This window comes from Phoenix dactylifera, chromosome 6 (genome assembly GCF_009389715.1).
Source record: "Phoenix dactylifera cultivar Barhee BC4 chromosome 6, palm_55x_up_171113_PBpolish2nd_filt_p, whole genome shotgun sequence".
NCBI lineage: Eukaryota > Viridiplantae > Streptophyta > Magnoliopsida > Arecales > Arecaceae > Phoenix > Phoenix dactylifera.
Window position 1 is genome coordinate 16,819,382 of NC_052397.1, and position 9,162 is coordinate 16,828,543.

Sequence of the window (9,162 nt, forward strand, 5' to 3'; positions counted from 1 at the left end):
TTGTGGAAGCCAAAATTAAATCTTGTTAATGTTTGTACCACCACTAGTTAAACTAGAGAAAATCTATTGTAATCTCATTATTCTAAATAGTGAAAGATTTTGGTTGGACTAGATCCAGTAGTTTTTTTTTCTTTACATAAAAGGATTTTCTACATTAAAATGTGTTGTCTCTTGTTTCTGGATTACTTGACTATTTTATCTGTTAATTACTTGAGTAGATTATAAAGATTATTGTTGCTTGGTGAGTGATATCCTATTTAATTATATAAAGAGAGAAAATAAATTTGCGGCATCATTATTTTTTTATTGTATTTTTTTTCAATACTTAGATGGTGTCAAAGATGGACATGGGTTGAGGTTGGTGGCTCACTTGGCTGGCACTCCACTTCTGCTGCAAGCCCCTACATCACTAGCAACCAGCTCAAGAGGACCACTCCCTTTATGAAACCTCTCGCTCTCTCTCTTTTTTCTGGGTGATGAAAACAGGAGAATTTTCAACATCCTGTACCCAATTGACCAATTCCATAAAGCGATGCGACTACGACATGTGGTTCATGAAGAGGGAACGTAGTTGTATTTGGACCCAGACCCGTTCATGCGGGACTTTGATTCGATAACTCGGCTAAAAGCTTGAGAATATGCATTTTCCCATTTGCCTTCATAACAGGATGTCCATTGTTACAGCAGCATCATGGTACGTTGGAACACCTTAGCAATAGAGTATATATGCTTCGAACTAATAAGGCCCAGAATTCCTCTCTTTCCATAGCGTCCAGCAGATCACGATGGTCGAATTAGTGCAATTGATTTTTTGGAATAGTCTAGATAGATATTAGTATAGATTCCTACAAGGATTATTAATATATTTGTGTGCTTATCCAATGTCTATTCATTTTTCTATGCACTCTTAATATATGTAATTAATGTAAATGCATGTACTAGAAGTCTCCATAATGTCTATAAAATACTTTCCTATCCGCTATATTTGGATACACAACGACAAGTTGATTGTTTTCTGTCTTTGTATTGAGTTGCTAGAAGTTGAGTAGCAATGATAATGCATTCGTATGGCATGCTAGACTCGGGCATCCTAACATGAATAAGTTAAGAGTTATGGTGCAAAAGAACTTGGTAAAAGGACTTCTAAAATTAACAAATTTTGATAATGGAGAAATTTGTGGAGGTTGTCAATATGTAAAGGCACATCGTCTTCCATTTGACATATCTCTCTTAACATGGAAGGCTCCATTAAAATGTGTACGTAATGGGACTAACTAGAATTTTATCTTATTTTGGATTTCATTGCATATTAATTTTTGTTGATGATTTTACAAAATTTGCATGGGTTTATTTTGTAAACCATAAGTCATAAGTTTTCGCCAGATTTTGGAGTTCAAAGAGACTGTAAAAGGCGAACTTGGGATGAAAATCAAACGGCTGCGAACAGATAAGAGAGAATTTAGCTATGCTTAATTACATGTAATTAATGTGAAGGCATGCATTAAAAGTCTCCATAAAGTCGATAAAATACTTTCCTATCAGTTATCATTGGGAACACAACTACAAGTTGTTTATTCTTCAATTAATTGTTCACTCTTATTCATCTTTGAGTCTTTTGTGTGTAGCTTGTTTTTTTTTCTACACATTGTGGTTGGCAGTCTTGTTCTAGTGTGACATTGGTTACATTATCATTTCCTAACTATCCCACACTCCGGTTTATGCTAGATCACCCTTTTGTTGTGCCATCCTTATGGGGGAAATCATGAGAACCACCACTGATGCAATCTCTCGTTGCTTTGCGCACCGGTGGAGATAAGGTAATGGCCTCTGTAAGTCATATCTAGAAAGATGGTGAGGTGAGGTTTGAATCAAGGTGGTAGCCTGGTGGTAAGGGGGCGATAATTCCACTCGAGTTGCTCGGGTTCGAAACGTGCGGACGTCGATTAAATTAGAGGACCGGATGCCCCACGCCCGGGTGGCTCGCTGGCGGATATGCTTTCCTTCCATCTGTACGAAGGTGGCGCTGGGGTGACGTACCCACACGTGAGGCGGTGAGCCCAGTGGGGTGAGCTCACGAGTCGGGGAAGGCACGCGAAAACCTACGACCTGTATCGAACATTTCCTGGTGGAAGAGGAGCCCAGTTGGGGCTGCTACGCAGGTGGGCTGGTCCCTCCCCCTCCCCTCCTTTTATTTACCAAAAAAAAAAAAAAAGCCTAACAAAAAAAGCTTATAGCATGGCTGCATTTCTTTTGGTAGGGTTGGTGGTGTCTAGTTCTATTCTTAAGGCTGCTTTTGTTCTATCAAGCAGGTGGTGTCTAGTTCTATTCTAGTTCTCCTTTTTACATACTGGCAGTGTTCTCTGTATCTTGGAAGTGGTTTCATGTTGGCGCTCATGAATCTGCGATGCCCAACAAAAACCCTAAATGTCTGCACGGTGGATGATGACAAATGGAATACTGTTGTCCAAAAATTTTGACCCACTGTTTGGGTCTTGAAGAACTATGCTAGTTCGATGCCTATTACTCATCCAAAGCATGCGTAATATGCAAATAATTAGGAAATGGATAACCTGTTTCTAGCTATCCAAGGTTGCACAAAAAGGATTCATTAGGCATAGCTCTTGCAGCATGAATTTTTTAGCCTAGATCTTAATGAATTTTTACCCTCTCATAAAGAGCCATCACTTAATTTCATCATAAAATTGGTGGAAGTGGAATATGACGTGTACTGATGGAATATGAATCTCCTTTCTCCTGATGCAGGCCCAAAGTTGATAGGTTTGGACAACCTACAACGATCAAAATGATCACCAACTCATTCCAACCAAGATCTGAAAACCTTGAGGTTACTCGAAGATAATAACTTTTATTAGCTTCCTCTTTCTTCACTCCTGGTTCAAGAAACTAATCACTGCACTACAAGAAAATGATCAGATTTTACCGATCCTTTTTTGCCGACGTTTTTTACAAGTGTCGGCAATTTTCGGTCCAGCACCAAAATCTGCAGTGGGCTTGTATATAAGAAATGCCAGAGAAGGTAGTAACACTGCAGAAGTTCGTCATCTTCAAGCAACTATTGAAGAGCTGAAGCAGAATCAAGAAAATTTGCAGTCTCAGCTTGCAAATATTTCATTTTTGTTACAGCGATTTCTTCCTTCTCAGATAAATAATTATATATATTTGAATACTTTACATATTATCAATTATGATGTATGAGTTAATGTATCACATTATTCCTAACTTTTAAGGTTTCTTTTTTTTTGTAGATTCTTGATACTTCAAACGCTCGTAGAGATGATGATGATGGAGCTGAATCCCGTCCCTGATACCTTCTAGAATGTTTTTTATAGAGTTTGATATGTATATGTTTCTTATTTTTCAAAGTACATTGTAATTCTAAACTTATTATATAAATTTAATCAGATATGACAATATAAATATTTCGAATGATTTGAATGTTTGTGTCAATATAATGTAATACAGGTTTATATTGTTATAATGTGTGTTTTATGATATGCACTTGTATTTTTATTTTTTTTAAAAAAATACAAATTCGGACGCTTTTAAGCATTGGTAAAAATGGATTTGCCGACGCTTTAAAGCGTCGGTGAAAGTTAGTATGCCGAAACTTTTATTTAATGTCGGCAAAAACGGGATTTGCCGACACTTTAAAGCATCGGCGAAAGTTTGGTTATGATTTGCCGACGCTTTAAAACGTCGGCGAAAACCCTGAGGTTCGCATCCATTTGGTATTCGCCGATGCTTTATAATTTTTGCCGACGCTTTTACGAAGCGTCGACAAAAACTTTTGCTACTCCGGTATCGCCGACGCTTCTGCGACGTTTTGATTAGCATCGCCGGAAGTTTAGCCGATACTTATTAGCGTCGGTAAAGGTTGTAAAAAGCGCCAAAAAAATGAGTTTTCCTGTAGTGCTGCTAGTGTCTTGTTCTTCAAACGGATTTGTGTGAAGGCTCCTGATTTGGCACTGGTTACTTGAAAGTGGTGCAAAGCAGTTACTAGCGGAGGAGTAGCGAGAGGCAGGCATTGGTCTTGGTTCCTGTTCTTTGGACGCCCCAGGTAAACCACTCTTAACTTCAATCTTATTAATCTACAACACAAAACATAGAATAAATCATAAGGAATCAAAAAATTTAATGACAAGATCCCAAGAATGAACCCGACATAACCCAGTCTGAATGGAATTGGTAGATTCAACTCATTCCAACAAAGTTGAAAATCTACTAGATCTCATCGACATGACCAGTGAAAATAAGTATTAAAAAGTTAAAATCCAAAATGAGGTAAATCTTAACTCCTACATTGACTTTGTCTCTAGTCGTTCCACCAATTTTTTTCGATATGGAAAGTTACATCCGGTCAAAATCTCTCCTAAAAGGAAAAGTTATTATTAGATTGGTCCATTTTAGAATGTAAACGATGAAATTTGTTACTATTCGCTCACTGCACTGCACCCTTAAAGAGGTGGCTCCATCTTATAGAGCTTGAAAAGCTGTCTGATTTTTTTTTAAAAAAAAATCATCTTAATCTAGTGTCGTACGGCTAATTTATAGCCTTCGGAAGTTTAGTACATGATGTAGCTCTCCGATGTGATGACTTGCTCCTAAAGCATGTCCAATCTTTTTTGTAATGTCCAAATTGATCTACATCGAGTCTGATGATCATTCTGGATCACTATCAAAAGGAACCAAGATTTTTATCTCGATCGAGATCTCGAGTTGTATGACAACTTTGGATATAATATATGCAAAAGGCTTGGCCTATTTTCTCGATCAAGATAAATTGGTAAAATCCAAGATATTTGCTGACATGATATCATTCAAATCAAAAAATATTTTTTAATCACTTTTATGTCCTTAAATGGGATTTTTAATCAATAATTCTTTAAATTTTTTAATCATTTTATTTTTAAAATAATTATTCTTTAATTAATTGTTATTTTTTTGAGATTTGCGCATTGGATGATCCAACGGTGTATTTGTACGAAGGAAGATGAATACTCCTTTGGTGCAAAAGATACAATCGCAGCCCAGCTTTGAACCCAACCTCTCATTTAGAAGACAAGTGGATTTGTTGCTTAGCTACAAACTTATTAAGGAGTAGATGGAGTTGTGCTATAGAAAATATTGTCAAGAATAGATCTGTTAAAAGACCATAATGGCAGTCTCATGTGAAGAGGATTTGGCTGGTTGTTTATGGACTCTTTGGTTGACAGTTTTTTGACCTCAAGTTTAACTAAAGTCCAATGTGGATAGAAAAACTTTCTAACAAACAATCTTGAGAGATCAAGCACCGTAGGAGCTGACAGATAAACCACATGCGATTATTTTATTCAAAAAGGAAAATAAATGGGATCAAAGCCACCCCACCACCTATCCACTCTGTCGGTACTTGAGTCCAGAACAGACCAAGCTTAATACTTGAAGTCTCAAAGGATTAGAGTTGTATCTTTCTTTGGATTATCCATTTGCCACTTACACATCTATGCTTATGAATGAATAATGGAGTTTGGAGTGCTTTGAGAGCTGTGCATTGGGTGATCTAATGGTGAATTCGTGTGAAGGAAGATGAATACTTTTTTCATGCGAAAGATGCAATCAAGACCCAGCTTTGAACCCAACCGAGGCAGAGGATTTGCTGGTACCTCTCGCTTAGAAGACAAGAGGATAAAATACTAAGAAAAAAACTTCACATTATAAAACATAAAATATTTCTTTCACACAATATTTCAAAAGAAAATGTTGCACTGAAATAACAATTTATTTCCACATTATTCTCCCATATATAAGTCTAACGTCCTTCACCATTATTATTGTTATTATTTTTTGGTAAAGGAAAAAAACGCATACACGAGATCACACGACGGTACATGACGTTGAAGGATCCTTCTTAAGAATCAACTAGGATCCTCCGCGTTAGGTTCCACCAGAGGGCATTCGTGTACAACAAGGCACACATCCGCAGTTCCTTCTACAAGTGCCACACCAAGACCCTCCTTGGCACCCCCTAGAGCAGAGCACCCAGCACCAAACCTGACAAATTTGTGGTTGACACGGTCGTGGACATGGTGGTTTGCACGGTGTCGGACAGCACCATACCTGTGATAGGATTTATTTAGTAAATGTGAAAATAAAATGAAGGACCTCCGCTTGGGAATATGTGAAAACAAATATGCAATACAAATGATGATGTCGTTGTGCTAATATGAGTATTAAAAGAATAAGAAGAAAAAAAACGAAGGAACGAAAAAAAGAAAGAAAAGGCAAGCTCGAAACTTTCCTCCTCAACTGACATATTTAGAAATAATTTAACAATAATTGTGATCTTAAGCTAATAAAGAGAGGCTCAATAACTTATATCAAAGTTTAACATAGCCAGGTTAATCAAAACAAGAAAGAAAGAAAAGATTCAGGAGTGATGAAACGATCCGCCTCAAATAAGTTTTATTCTGATAAAAATATGATAGGGAACACCAAAGCTTCATGCTATCATTAACATATAACTGTAAGCTTTAGGAAAAAGATCATGATATTATGAGATCCACAAGAGACATTAGTTAAAATCATCATGAGCTAGCCTTTCAAAATTACATAGAGAAGTGATTCTGAAGGGAGGAGAATTTGCAACCTTTTGCTCCATTCCTAGATTGAAGCCAGATCCTAATTCTGGATGTGAGGTTTCGAGCGTAGTTGGCGGGGAGGGCAGGTTGGGGGTTGCCTTCTTTATAACGCGAATGACCGACGGAAAAGAGGGAGGGGAGACTGTGACCTGGAACCTACCAGCAATAATTGGAGCATTTGAGAGGCTTGTCCGGTGGCTGGAATTGCCATCACGCTAAGGGTAAAAATTTTCAGTGACTGTTTCTATCCAAACTATTGGAAAGGATTGAATCGAAGACTTGATGGTACTACGTGTTGGGGGAAAATAAATCGCCCTGAAGCACGTGAGCAGATCGCCAGCACGTGACTGAAGGCGCTCGATCTCGAGGCACCCGACCTGAAGGCGCCTGACCTCAGAGCTCCTGACCTGGCGCCCGACCTCAGAGCTCCCGATCCGGCACTCGGCCAGACGCTCGACTCCCAGACATCCGACCTCAGCACCCTCGACCTCAGAAGTCCGACCTCGCCACCCATCTGTTGCGGTCACATCCTTCTGCAGCTCGACCGGGGACCATGCCCTGCTACTGCTATCAACCATCAATGCGCATGGTCTCTGCTGATCTCCGGCTCACTCAACCATCAATGCGCATGGCCTCTGCTGATCTCCGGCTCACTCAACTATCAATGCGCATAGCCTCTGCTGATCTCCGGCTCACTCAACAATCAATGCGCATGCTATCTATGGATCTCAAGCTCTCCACGGCAAACAGCTGACCCGCTCGGCTACGTCCGATCAACCACAACAACTCACTGGCTCCAGCCTGATCCCTACGGCACTGCATTAATTCATACGATCGTGCATTAATTTATACGACATGCTCAATTATGACGGTAATCCGGTCGCCTCGTCACATCACAGGTAATCCAGTATCCCTCTATAAAAGAGGAACCCCTTCATCCGAGGGGGGGTTGGACCCTGAAAACTTCCGAGACATATTTCCTCTCCTCCCATACATTTGCTCTCTCTGACTTAGGCATTGGAGGGCCGGCACCGGAAACCCCGACCACCGGCTTTTTGCAGGTTCCCCGGAGGATGCCGACCGCCGACGGACCGCCACCCGCCATTCCCGCACTGGAGCTCCTCCTTCTCAGCCGACGGTCGCCCCCGGATCCAATTTCCAGCAACAGTTGGCGCTAAAGGAAGGGCCCGAGTCGTGGCCATGAAGTTGAAAAGCAAAGGAGTCTCCAATGCCTCCCGGCGTCTCCCACCAAGTCCTGGACACTCTGTCCAGAATTCGCCATCTCCGGCTGATCCAGTTTCCCAAGTCCAGCCGGAACAGTTCAACATCCTGGTACAGCAGGTCCAAGCCTTGGCCGCAGCCGTCCAAGGCCTGCAACATGTGGAAGCCCCACTTATGCTGCCTCCGCAGGCCCAGGTCCAGCCAGTGCTTCCTCCAAACGGACCGGTGCCCCAAGGCCAAAACCTCCATGGCTCCTCGAGGGCCAACAATGAAGAGCGATGCTGTCGCCAAGGCTCAGCCCGGGCATCTCCCCGGAGAAAAGTGCCAAAGAGGAGCATAGACAGAAGGCCACATCTTTCGGAAACCGAGTCAGCCCCGGACCGTCGCGAGCCGGAGCAGACTACTGTGGCAATCCCCCAGGCTGGGGAGCTTGACAAGAAGGTCGAGAACCTTGAGCGCCAGATTGAAACGCTTCACAGCAGGAAGGCAAGGTGCGAGGGTGACCTTGAGTTTACCACCAAGTCCCCCTTCTCCCGCCAGATCGAGGATGAGCCGGTCCCACCGAGGTTCAAAATGCCCCAAGTGGAGCCCTACAATGGAACTACCGACCTCCTCGATCATTGGGAAAGTTACCAAGCCCTCATGGCATTGCAAGGGTCCTCGGAGGCTGTGCTTTGCAAGGCCTTCCCAGCGATTCTTCGGGGAACGGCTCGGCTTTGATTCTCTGGACTGAAGCCGAGCACGGTATCCTCTTTTGAGCAGCTCGGCAGGCAGTTCGCTACCAACTTTGCTGCCAGCCGGCGCCAGCGGCGAATATCAGATTCCCTCCTGGACATTAAACAGAAGAAGGGGGAATCCCTCAGAGAATATCTCGACCGCTTTACCGCTGCAATCTGGGAGGTCCGCGAGCTCGATCAGTCGATAGCCATGTCGGCACTAAAGACTGGGGCTCGCTCCTACATATTTCTCTTCTCTATTAAGAAGAGCTTTCCCGCCGACTTCACTAAAATGCTGGCCCGAGCTCGGAAGTATGCGAAGGCCGAAGAGGCTATCGCATCTAGGAGGGGCGCGACCGAGCAGGCCTCAAAGAAGCAGAAGAAACGCCGTGAAGAGCGCAGCCACCAGAGAAGCCAATCTCCCCGCCGAGATAAGAACCTCCCCCGGCTAAGGAGTCCACCGGGAGGTACGAGAACTACACTCCCATCAACGCACCCCGGGCCGAGATCCTAATGGAGATAGAAGGTCGGAACTTCTTCCGACCTCCACCCCCGATGCGGGATATAGGAGCCCGGCGCAACCCTAG

The 9,162-nt window shown here is 42.4% G+C and overlaps 1 long non-coding RNA gene across 1 annotated transcript; it reads right to left on the bottom strand.

Moving 5' to 3' along the window:
• Positions 1-5,686: 5,686 nt before the first annotated feature.
• On the bottom strand, positions 5,687-6,768 carry LOC120111123. The gene is made up of 2 exons (XR_005512273.1): positions 6,647-6,768; positions 5,687-6,117 (listed from the first exon to the last, which is right to left on the bottom strand). It is a non-coding gene; the product is annotated as an uncharacterized LOC120111123 (long non-coding RNA).
• Positions 6,769-9,162: the final 2,394 nt, after the last annotated feature.